This window comes from Corythoichthys intestinalis, chromosome 18 (assembly GCF_030265065.1).
Source record: "Corythoichthys intestinalis isolate RoL2023-P3 chromosome 18, ASM3026506v1, whole genome shotgun sequence".
Lineage (NCBI taxonomy): Eukaryota > Metazoa > Chordata > Actinopteri > Syngnathiformes > Syngnathidae > Corythoichthys > Corythoichthys intestinalis.
In genome coordinates, this window is record NC_080412.1 from 32,499,398 (window position 1) to 32,512,934 (window position 13,537).

The following is a 13,537-nucleotide window of genomic DNA, read 5'->3' on the forward strand; positions in this document are numbered from 1 at the left end:
AACTTTTTCTCCGATGTAACAAAAACAGCTGACTGTGGCCCCAGTAGGTAGGCTACATATGGAACAATGAAATTAACAGTTCACCTGCTGTGGCCTGAACGCAGTCTCACACCTTCCTCTTGGTGCGCATGGACTTGAATTGGGTGCCCGCTTGTGCAGTCCCTCTTTTTTCACCTCTTTTATCAACACCATCATCGTTTTGGGGCTTTTTGAAGAAACTTCGGACACTCAGTTGCCTTGGCATTTTTCCGAGTAAGGCCAACGATGTCATGCATCAAGAGAGACAATAGCTAATTAATATGCTCACTCGCCACCCTGTGGTCTGGGGTGTGAATTGCAACCTGTCAAAATGACAGATGGACTTCAGTTTTTTCCGTCACCGTTGTAAAAAACCGGTCAACGACGGAAAATATTCGGTTAACGCGATCCCTGCTCCCAACACTGGTCTTCATTAAATGATGGATCTTTTTTCAGTGAAACAAATATATTTTTGTACATTCAACATCATTTGGGAGGGTCTTAGCGTTCATATGAGCCATTTCTAAAACCAATTGAATAATTCAAGTCAGGTTATTAGCAATTGTTTCTACAAAATGGATAAGCGACAAGACTTTTGTCAGGGATTGTGTAAAAAGGGTGTCATTCAACTAGTTGTCAGTCATATATCATCACAAATGTTGTGAAAATATTTTATAAAGGTTGAAAAGTCACCAAGTGTTGCTTTAAGAGTTAAATACACCTCTAGAAGGTTTCCCACAAAGTAGTTATGCCATTTTTTTGGTGTAACCTTACTAAGAAACACTCAAAACAACGCATTACACATTCACGTTTGGGATCAAGTGTATGTGGCAAGCAGGAAGCACCAGAGAAAATACAAGCTTGAGCTTTTCTTGATGCGCAACACTAGGCCTTTTTGTTTCACTACACAAGAATCCTAAAGCTCTTTTTCCTGTTGTTGCTCTCTCATAGCAGGGGATTATGTGGCAAAGGGGGCATTCTGGCTGGCTGGATTAAAGTCATCCCAGAAATAGTAATCTTGTGATGTAGAACTTGACATGACTATAATTGGACACAATTGTGTTTGCAACATAGGAATTCTAAACAACAGGAGCTAAGTTTTGCTCTCTCATTGATTCGTGGTTGTATGTTCAGTACGTACTGTGACTTTGAACTATTTGTTTATACTGTATATGCATTGAATTGTCTTTGAAACTATTGTATCTTTGCTATTCACAAGAGAGGGAGCACATTTTTAACTACCGATAATACATACAGTGGAACCTCCACAGTAGAAGACATTCTATTGTATGGGGCTGGTTGCTATTTTTGTTCTCATTTACAGCGATGGTCAGATTATTATTAGAATATAAAGAGATAAAACAGGTGGTGTTGCATGTGTGAAGTGTCATTTCGGTACTGTGACAATTACTCGTACATCGTATAGGGTATAGGGTTGTTCCGATCATGTTTTTTTGCTCCCGATCCGATCCCGTTCGTTTTAGTTTGAGTATCTGCCGATCCCGATATTTCCCGATCCGATTGCTTATTTTTGCTCCCGATTCAATTCCAATCATTCCCGATAATTTTTCCCGATCATATAGATTTTGGCAATGCATTAAGAAAAAAATGAATAAAACTCGGACGATTATATACATTCACCATAAAGTATATAAGTACTGTATTTGTTTATTATGACAATAAATCTTCAAGCTGGCATTTACATTATTAACATTCTTTCTGTGAGAGGGATCCACGGATAGAAAGACTTGTGACTTTGTATATTGTGACTAAATATTGCCATCTAGTGTATTTGTTGAGCTTTCAGTAAATGATACTGTAGCCATGCCTAAATGCATGATGGGAAGTGGAACCATGACTGTGCGTAGTGCTACCAATTGATATATCTTCTCTGCGTTGGAAAATAACAGAAGGTGTTAAGAAAAAGATCAATTGCTACCTTGCTGCTTGCTTCCCCACATTGCTTCCCATATTTCTAATCATAGGGAGAGGGATTGTAAGGCTTTAGCCAATTAAAAAAAGGCTCCAAAGGCTGCCAAAGTTCACTCTACTCATTTTACGCTGCCTTTTATCTCTCTATATAGGTAAAACGGCGCCATTACAGATTGAGCGCGACAATGCGTGAGTGGGTCGTGCAGTGCATGCATTAATTGCGTTAAATATTTTAATGTGATACATTTTTTAAAAAATTAATTACCGCCGTTATCGGGATAAATTTGATAACCCCTACCTTAAGCCTAAAGACACTGGATGAATGTAACATTATGTTTTAACGTTAAATACAATTAGAAAACGATTTAATTAAAAAATATATATATATTAACAAAAGGCATGGCTGATATTTTTTTGCTGATTCCGATACTTTGAAAATGACGTGATCGGACCCGATCGATCGATCGGGACATCTCTAATATTAGGGTACCTTTTTGTCATTCAGTAGACAAAAAAATCAACTTTGATGAAAAAAAAAATGGAACAAAGAAAAAGCTTAACATTCATAACATTGTTGCAGATAATGCTTTCAGAATTTTCTTTGACTTCCTGTTTAATTCAACGCCAAATTGTCGCCCTTCTGCAGCATTCAACTTCAGAGCTTCCATTTGATTCTATATTCAGCTTGGGCTTTGATACATTTAATAAAAGCTCCTTCTATCTTGAAAGTCACAAGTAATAACACTGGGCCAGCCTTCTCGGTCATTTAGGACGCTGACCTGCAACACAAAGCAGCTTTGATGTGCTGGCCTTGTCCTGAGAAATGAAAGTGGACACGCATGATGGGCACAGCGGTCCAAGGCAGAGATTAGGTCGTGTTTGGTTAGCGGTTCCAGCGCTCTGCAATGACGTCCGTGTTTGTAGAGACACCTATTGGGGGGTTAGCTTGATAAAGTGGAAATAAATTGAAAGAGCAGCGAGGCCAGGCAAGGACAAAAGCAGCCATGCGATTGGGAGAGCGAACATTTCGATTTAGGAATCTCGTGGATGTCAACTTCGCTTGTCCCGAAAGTCCATTAAATTAGTCTTCTATATGCTGCAAAACAAAACAAAAACTATGGGGGAGGCTTAGTGGGATTTTCACCACCAAACAATTTCATACTCCCAATGTCTGGGCGTGTACACCAATGACTCACACATTGACACACAGACTATACTCACAAACATGACTTCTTATTTTGATTGCAACACAAAGTCTAGTTTTATAATTTGGTTAGATACAGTTCAAACATGCAGAAGTTGAAACTGCAGCTTTTACTGATTTAAATCATTGGATGACAGTTCAAACATGCAGAAATTGAAACTGCAGCTTTTACTGATTTAAATCATCGGATCCCATTGATGTTGATATACATCAAAGGCACTTCAAATGTAAAGGTTGGTACAAAAGGATTCTGTATTTTGGGTGAAGATAGTCTGGTTAGCTTTTTTCATTTACCTTGAAAAGACCACATAGTTAGGGATTAAACACATTGCAATGGCCTCCATCATTATTTTGCATCCATACTTGTTCTGCAAATATTCACTAATATTGTTTTTCTTATGCAAAGCTCGATGACGCCTCAATGATAAGGCAAATTGCAAATATGAATTTCTGTAAATGTGTGGCAAATAATTGACTTTGGAGGTGAACGGTATGTATGGGTGTGGCAGCGGAGTGAAAGTTACCTGACTTCCTTGAACAAAAGTGGGCGGGGCAGGAATATCATAAATTGTTATAAATATTATAACATTTCAAACTGGTTGCTGCCTCTATTACACATATACAGAGAGCGAGATGCGTAATGCAGAGTAGGTGTGAATTGAGACAGCCGTTATCACTTGTCAGCCATTTTGTGTCAGTGCTATATGATTATCATAACATTAGTCAAAAGAGTGTGTATTTTGAAATACTGTTGCTATAAATTGCTCAATTTCCAACCGATTTTCAAACGACTTGGCATTTTATTAACTATGAGATGCAGTAAATTAACCCGCATATCTAAAATTAATCATATATTTCTTTTTAACTTGCTGCGTAATCATAGCTACTTTAATAACCTTTGCTGTAAACCAAACTGTTGGAAAATCCGTCAAGCACGCCAGCATAAGTGGAGTTTAAGGGGGGGCAGATCCCCCTGGTGGTCCAAAAGTGTCATCGCATGTAATTGATGTTACTGTATATGATTTTAAAATTAAGAGTTTTCCTCTAAAGTTGTAAAGGAATAAAACAAACAACAAAAATGAATGAAAAGAACAAAAAAATATATTTTTATAATAGGTCAAAATATGTATGAGCCATATTCCTGATTTGTGTCATTATTGTAATTTTACTCCTTGCCACTAGGGGATGTCAAACGTTTCTTTCCACTGACCTGGAGTCAGCTCCGCTACACTTAAAATGACAACTAATCATGATATGGGTTGGTAGTTAGGAGGGCAAACTTAGTGCTGTCATGATTAGCCAGGTGTGGGATGGAACCAAAATGCAGATTCGGCAACAAGCTTGACAGTTTGGCCAGGAGGCCGTTTATTGCAATCAGCAGCAGAGTGTTAGAACAGCAAAAAGAGGCAGACCGGATCACTGAAGACAGCCGTGGTTGCGTGGCCGTCGAGAAGAGCAGGCAGGATATCATATGAAGGAGGTCTCGGACGTGAAGCTTTGTGCTGGAACGATCAGACAGTGAAGTGACGTGAGCCAGCCACTTAAATACTCCCCTAACGATGATCAGTAGCAGCTGTGCCAAGCTGAGAGGCGGGAAAAGGCAGGTGAGTGAACCAGAGAGGCAGGGAACATGACAAGTGCACTGTGCTCGCAAGGAATGTACTCATTTTGTTTGTTCCGTTGTGAATACGTTTTTGTGTCTTTTGGTTTGTTACTTTTATTTGGATAAAGAGTATTTGTGTTAAGTTACAAGACACCACCAAAATAAACTATTGGATAAGAAAATAATAAAATATTGGAAAAGAAAAATAGACTAGCTGTGTATTCATCGCTTCTTCAACTGCACTGGGCGCACATCATCACAAAATTATTTTTCGAACTGATCATGTGACTAGCACCTTACACGTTCATTTGCTTTGCTTAGCCAAAACCACACGTGGACCGAAGAGGCAAGATGAATGTACAGTACGTAATTTTTTCAAACCTTAGCATTCAAAAGTGACAACAACTACTGAGCAAGAACCAAGGAATGAAAATGTGGATCAGGAACCGCCAGAGAGCACTGCCAAAATGGTGAGCGGAGATTCAATTTGCCCCACTAAAGATGCTAATCGCACAACAGAGCCACCACCGATGTCTTGCCAATGTAGTTACCCCCCTCAAAAGTTGTATGCCCTGGTCGTGGGAGCGTGCACATACACACACGTCAGTTATGAGTTATGTCGACTTAAACAATTAATTGAAGCCAGAAAAGAACAACAGTTATATATTTCAGACATCGACGTTTATTAAGCTGGAGAAACTCCACACAGGACTTGAATTACAGTAATAACAGTTATAGGTCATCCTACAAGTAAAACAGTAAAACATTGCCTTTTTTTACATTCAGTATGTTTGTTTGTTACGTTATATGACAGACGAAAAAAAAAAATGTTTTTGATGGCTGGGTCATGTTTTAAAACCTCATAGATAGTTACACCACCAAAACATGTAAATCAATCAAATCAGTGCAGCGCAGTGGCTCCGTCCAGGGGGTACAATTTTTGACGAGGGTAACTACATTGGCACGACACAAGCGGGCGTACCATATTCAATGTATGACAACTTGGCGAAAATTATAGCTGTCCTAAGCAGCCTGATTTACAATTCCCATCAAGAATGATGGGTAACAAAAAACACTTACAGGGATCCCTCGCTACTTCGCGCTTCAGACTTCGCGCCCTCAGTCTATAGCGGATCCGTATCACTGTCGCTCCCTCCCTCTCTCTTTGCTCTCTGATTCCCCAGGCAAGCACTGCGTGCATTGGTGTTGCTTATTGAAGTTAACTATGATGACAGATGATTGTGCCGCACTTCAGTCATCGTTTAACTGCCAATAAATGTGAACAAGTTTGATCTCTGTGTGCATACGAGGGTGGGGTAGAGGCAGCCGGCCCGGCATGATTGTCCACAAGGTACACAGCGATCGAGAGCAGTTTGTGATCGCAAGTCACACCAAGGGAGGTAACAGTGTGTATGTGAGAGGATTTGGTGCGAGGCTCTGTGTGCGCATTCCAGGGGGGTGGGGGTGGGGTGGGCGCTGGAATGAATGTGCATGTGTAAACAAAAAAAAAACATTTATTACAAGACAGTATATATAAATATATATATTTTTAAAATACTACTTTTGAAAAAAAGGGAAAAAACATGTCTTATATGTATCTCTTTCCAATGCTAAATCTGAATAAATACATTGTACACAAAAAAAAAAATGGGGGGCGCTACTTCGCGGTTTTTCTCTTATCGCGGCGGGTTCTGGTCCCCATTAATTGCGAAAAACGAGGGATCACTGTATTTTCAACTTATTATAAATAATAATTTAAAAAATGAATGAAATTAACAAAAAAATATATTTTTTATCATGGGTCAAAATTATTTTTCTAACAGATCATGTGACTAGCATCTTCAACTTATGGCTATAAATATTCTTGTAAGTTAATTTTATTGCTGACACTGCGTTTCGGGGTCATCAACATGTTGTGCCACCCATGCCCCAAAAGTCAAACTCCGCCTGTGCACGCCAGAGAACTCTTCTGTTCTAAGATGGCCGCCGGTTCCTAACAGCGCTGAGTCCGACTGGAACATCTACCGCGTTATATGGCATCCCGACCGAAGATAGTTTTCACAGAAGGGGCGGGGGTGGCACACATGTCCTTATTTGGGTATTGCTACTACGAAACAAAAACGCGCACGTATTTCAAAGTATGTAGCTCTTTTATATGTTTTAATTACGATGGACTGCATCACTTGGTTAACGTTTGTGTATCGAATTTAAAAAATAAAAAATAAAAACTGCTTGACGTGCCCTCCCCCTTGACGTCACTATGTTTATACACACCCTCACCGTCTCCTTCCCTCCCTGAACATATCAAAAGCACCTAGTGTACTCTACAGCCAGAGATATTTCATCAGCAAGCCCGGCGTGTCGCTTTGTACCACTTGTCTACGCTCTCATATTAAACGGCGCTCAAGGTAAGAATTGTTCTCATTTTCAAAAATGTGTCTGCGACATTTTGGAAAGTCGTCTTTTGGCGGTTACCAGAGTCGACTGATGCAACACTAACCGCTTTTTTTTTTTTTTTTTTTTTAAATAACTGGCGACCCAATAAATAACTTGCAACCTAATATTTTGGATTGAAACTGAATAAATGAAAACGCAGCAATAATTTCAAATTTGTACTTTTTCTCCAGTTTTAGTTGGCGTAACGATGTTCCGCCTTTCTGCTTTTATTTACCATTTTTGAGCGGGCAATCAGCTGACGTCACAGCTCGAAAAACCTTTGTAAAAGCCATGAAATTAAACGCGTGTTCTTCTTAAATACGAAATTTATTTATGTGTTTTTGTGTCTTTAAACGTACGTAGGTACTCGTTGTAGGCGCTATTTTAGTCACATGTTTTCATTCATTGTTTTGGTACTACACACGAGTAAGGCGTGGAATTACGGCGATGCCACTTTCAAAGCCATCCGATACGATGGGTTGTCCCACTATTCTAACAGGATTAACAAACCAACTCGCGCTTTTTTATGTGAAATAGCAGCACCCACCTACGACTGGCGACACTTAATGTGCTGAAACTATAGCAAAGACAACTCAGTTTTTATCTTGTAATAAATATCGGGAGACCTTTAAGAAATTACGACGCTATATTTAACAGTGAAAGCAACATTAGCCACGTCGCTAGCTGCTATTTCTGTCCGTGACAGACCTTCTACTTTCATAGTGGCGTGTTAAAAAGGGTAAGCGGATTTTTTTCTTTTTAAGATCCTACAATTTAGTTTGATTTACTCCCGTTTTCAAGAACAATTTTAATACCTTAAAAGTGACTCATCCTTCCGGTTAGTATTGCCATGTTGAAGGATAGACTGCACGCGTGTGTTGCATCAGCCTGTATTAAGACACGATGTTTCCACGGAAAAGAACAAATTGATGTCTAATCGGAATTTAAAAAATGCCCCTACTCGACATGTATAGATGTATAAAAAAGTAATATATATGTACAAAAATAAGGTAGTAGGACTTGGTGTCGTTGATATTATAGTAAACTGGTTATTACTTTGTAATAAAACAGTATCCGCGTAGGAACCACGATCTACTGATCAACACTATGAAGCTGCAAATCAATATTTTACTTTATATCCTGCATGATTTCAGTTATTTTAAAAGAAGGCGAACTGGTAGTTGTGTGTGATTGAATGATTCATTAAGGTGCAATGCAATGGTGTTTAGACAAGGTGTGTTTTGTCCACATAGCCAAATGCTTAATGCCAAGCAATTCAGAAATTGCTGGCTGGTTTAACGCAAAACTAGTTTGATGTTTTAACGGATTTATGAAATAGAATAGTATACTGTTGGTGGGCAATGAAGCATGTTTATATTTGCCAATGTGAATAATGTAGTGCAAGGTAAAGTTGAAGAGGAACTCTTGTACTTTTTTGCAACAGGAAGAATGCGAACCACACCTCCTGAGTATCCGGGAAATTATTTTTGATGAGCGGCCAGCGAGTGTTTTACTTGTTAAAATTAGGGATTCACTGGTCTTTAGTAGATGGTTGACATCCAGTCAGATGCCCTTTATGATGGTGACTCACACTGACTTGACAAATGAATGATCCTTTCGACTTAGTTAATGGTTAGTAAGTACTAATCAAGTACAAAGCAAGTGTAGTAGTAGAGAATTGAGCCATGGTTTTAGTATTTTACTAGGAAATCATGCTGTGATTGCTTGTTCTCTTGCAAACCTAAGCTCGATCGTGGCCTTAAGTGACTTCAACAGGAATATTTTGGGGGTTAGCTGATGGTTGTATTTTTCTATTAAGTTTTCAAGCCAATAAATTTGATTTGAGTGGTGTAGTATTTCGCTGATAAGATTAAATTGCGGCCTGATTTGAAGATTAAGAACGGACTTTTGCTTTTCAGCGAGGGAAACCCAGATGATTTTATAGCGACCAGTATGATAAGTAACCTGTACGATCATGATTTTTCTGAAATAAATTACACATGTTGCATTTTTTATTTTTAGAAAAAGAAATATGGAAAAAATTGAGTATTTACCCTTATACAGTTTTTGCCCCACATTAAAAATTATAAACAGCAGTGACAAATTAATTTTCCATGCATGCAAAATCTCAAAACATAACCATCACGTGCCATCGTTTTTATCAGTGACAAGAATACAAAAAGTGGAATGTTTGTTGATTAAGGAATTGGCAACATTCAGTAAAACTGATGTTTGCAAAATTAATCGCTATTATTGATAATTCAACTTTGGTCTAGAATTTACAACATTTAAAGTGTGACTACCGAAAAAAAAAACATAATCAGAATGACTCCTGTAGCTCTACAAAAAGCCTTTTATAACTTGATTGCCGTATTGGCCCGAATATAAGACGGTGTTTTTTTGCATTGAAATAAGACTGAAAAAGTGAGGGCCGTCTTATATTCGAGGTCTAGACATTATACCCATTCACGACGCTAGATGGTGCCAGATATCATTGAAGTGATGTTGTGTCATGACAGATCTCAGCTACTCTCAAGTTTAACCAGTTTGCATTATTTTATTGCAGTGTTTTTCCATATTCAGATTTGTTTCAAGACTACGGTTAGTTAGGCGTTACTTTGATGGTTAATGCAGTTATTGCAATTTTGTTGTCTTATCACATTAGATTGGTTTATTTATATTTCAAAAACCAGAAGCCATTCATTTACGAATGTTATTGCACTTTAGTTTACATATTTAAATGTTCATGTATCAAGATTCGAATGAAGCAAAATAACGTGCTTTTTCTCTCAAATATATTGTTATAATCATTTCTTTCAGATGTACTGTAATTATTTTCTGTATAAAAATTAATTTGGTGTTCAAAAACTCTTTTTTTTTTTTTTTTCAAACTTGAGTCTTGAAAAACGGGGTCGTCTTATAATCAGGGCCGTCTTATATTCGGGCCAATACGGTAATTCAGTACAGTACATTTGTTTACTTTTCACCTATAATGTACAGTTATATTTAACTTTTTAAGTGTAGTACATTTGTTATTATCTAGAGAACTGTTTAAATACATACATGGAAACTTGGAAAAATCTCATGTTGCATGTCATCACGTGGAGATATTTTTTGAATGGATCCTCAGTTGACACATTTTCCAAAAGAACAGAATTTCTTTTAATACGCTTTGTTTCCGATCTCTTTCTGGGTCATCGCTTGTGGAAAAATGAAGAGATTTCCGTTTTTTCACACATTCCATCTCCCGGCGAGCTTTGGCAGAGACACTTGGTGACCTATGAAGGGTCGCCCGGTTCAGGCCGCCGGTCGAGCGGTCAGCACGTACGCAAGTTCAAAGGCGAGCGCCCCCGTAGGCAAATACGTCAAGCCTTTATGATAAGCCATAGCTTCCCTTACATATACAAACATACTTTGTGACTCAAGGGGTCTACTGTGCTAGCTAATGTGTGTGTATGCCCAGCTGTGTTCTAATCCAACTTCCAGGGTTACGCAAGGTCACATTGGCGATTTTCATTGGTTGTTTAGTCTTTCGGGCCACTGGACATTGTGTTCTTTTAGCACTTGCGTTTGGGTCTGACCAATGCTGTTGTACCAGAGGAGGCTTTATCCAGGCGTTGAGTAAGACGGTGTTTCCCAACGTTTTGTTACCAAACTTAAGTTCAACGAGCCATACTGCAAGTTTTACATATGTAAAACTTACAGTATGGCTCGGTGTTGTTCAGTGTGTGTAACGTGAACAAACCTGCTTAAATGCAGGATTTTAAATACTCCATGCCTCAGGTTTGGTAGTCAAAGCCAAAATTTCAGACTTATAAAAGGACTAATTCAAGCAACCACTAAAGGGCGACGTACACAAATCTCTACTTGGATTGGTCTAATGTTGTTGCTACTTCAGCAGACTGCAATGCTGCTGCGCACTGCCAACTACTGGACGGGAGTAGAAGTGCAGCCAGTGAATTGTTTATTTCCACCAAAACACACGTGTAAGGATCAATACTAGAGCTGGGAATCTTTGGGCACCTAACGATTAGATTACGATTACGATTCAGAGGCTCCGATTCGATTATAAAACGATTATTGATGCACCCCCCTCCTTTTTTTTTTTTTTTTTTTAAAAAAGGTTTCGTACATTAGTTCCAAAATTGTTCAAAAATACTCTCAGGCTAAACCAAACTAGTATTTCAGTATCAAGTTCACATATAGCAGTAAACAAATATACAAAAATAACAGTAAATAAAAAACTCCAGTCCCCATTCTGTATCAGCAGCTTTAAACTACATTCAATTAATTTAATGTTGTGAATCAACCATTAAAGTTGTTAAAATTGCTCCCGTTATTCCATATTTTCCCTTTTGTCTGCTTTTGACATGTGAAAGTTTTAAAACTATTTTTAAGATAGATTCAAGTCAATATTTTACCGATTTATGATATTTTAGATAAAAAGTAAAGTTAATTAGGTTCGCTTGGAAGGTTCGCTACAACAGCCTTGCTGGGAAGTGTACTGCTTTAAGATGGCGGCCGTTTACTAAAGCCCGCATCTAGCTTTTTGTTCATGTGCTGCTAACGCTACCGAATCTATATTGCATCTAGTCCTATATAAATGATATCTATCGTAACATTATGTGGATGTAAACTGGTGTACAACTGTGTAAAGTTTCGTCACAATCTGCCCAGCCGTTCCAGAGTCCATAGAGAACGAACACACAAAGTTGATAAAATTTATATATAATATATTATATATAAGTAGAGTTGCAGTCATCGATTTTTTTAGTAGTCAATTAATCTATCAACTAGTTAGTTCGAATAATTGAGTAATCGGATTAGGAACATTTTAAATTGCAGAATATATTTTAGGATATGTAAAATGTTTCTTCAAACTATGCAGAATTGCACTTTCATTTAAAAAAATACATTTAAATACAGTGGGGAGAACAAGTATTTGATACACTGCCAATGGGTTTTCCCATTGGCAGTGTATCAAATACTTGTTCTCCCCACTGTACATGAGGTTTGCCTAAAATGATATTTTAAAAAAAAAAAAAAAAGAATAAATGAGGGTCTAAGTAGAACAAAAGAACAATTGGCTAAATTGTATTGCAAAAGTCCACTAGCTTAAATGCTATAAAATGCTACCTTTTTTTTTTAACAATGCTCTTAACAAATCGTTAAAACTACTATTGCCACAAAAAAAAAAAAAAAAGTTAAATATATCTCAAGTCTCAACTAAATTACGAATGTACAAAAACAATATTAGTTCAAACAATCTTATGTTGGTCTTAACAGGGAGCAGCTCAATCTAGCAATGTTACATGAGTTATGTCATATTCAGGGCAGTTTATCCACCCAAATCAGTCGAACTAAATGCAAACACTTTCAAAACAAACCATTACAAAGCCACACCAATTAAACGAATACTGGAAGCAGCAAAATTTGATTCGAAGCTTTTTTCTAATCGAATTACTTGAGTTACTCGATTGATTGTTTATAAGTATAAAGTTCTTGCACTGCACGTTTTCACACTACATGACTTTCGTAATTTCAGATTGCTGATGTCATTGTCGTCCTAAATCAACTGCTCTCTTTGTAAGTAGAGCCTGGCAATTTTGTTTCAAGTTTCATTGCTGGTTTGCCAATAATTTAATCATATACTGTATGTCTGTTGTGGTTAATAACAAGACAAGATATACGATATTTACAATGTGAGTTGATAACAGAACGGCATTCTGACCATAATTAGGTTAAGTTGTTTGTTGTTGCTTTTGCTAATCCTCTTAGAATCTAGAGCAGCTGTCGCTACTTTGCAGAAAGGTGATATTTATGCAGAAGAAAGTTTGGCTTCTGAATGCTTTTAATTTTTAGTATGAGCAAAATTTTTCTCAGCTAATTTGCGCAGTAAAACAGGAGAGCACATTCCAAAAGCCACGCCTCGGTACAACCTGCTTCAAGCAAGGACACTGCTAATTTACAAAAGCACACGGAAAAGATTAACACTTCAGGTGGGGCCCAGCATAGTTCAGTGTAGTTGTGAAATAGGGAAATACTGTATGTTGCTTTGCAACACAATCTAGCACCAACAGTTCGACACTCAAAAATTGGAACAGTGTTGTGTGGGAGTGTGGGAGCGCGTCCTTCATGTTTATTATCTTGAAGCTCTTTGGTGTTTTATTTCATTGTTTGACACGAACCATACCGGGCAGGATATTGTCTTTGAAAGAAAGAGCCAGGACATCCTTTGATCAGTCTCATATACTGTTGTTTTTTTAACACGTTAAATAGAAATTGTTCAGAAATATTTTTGATGACCTGATTCTGAAAAGACCAGACCCAAATTAGACCTCACG

At 37.8% G+C, this 13,537-nt stretch overlaps 1 protein-coding gene across 2 annotated transcripts in view; it reads left to right on the forward strand.

The window, feature by feature from the left end:
• The first annotated feature begins 7,007 nt into the window (after positions 1 to 7,007).
• Positions 7,008 to 13,537, forward strand: part of slc7a3a (solute carrier family 7 member 3a) — a 36,161-nt gene continuing 29,631 nt past the window's right edge. The window contains exon 1 of one of the 2 annotated variants that reach the window (XM_057820726.1): positions 7,008 to 7,165. The gene's annotated coding sequence lies outside the window, so the exon portion shown is untranslated. Of the gene's footprint in view, positions 7,166 to 7,608; positions 7,933 to 13,537 lie in introns of those variants that run through there. The other variant, XM_057820727.1, reaches the window with a different exon arrangement.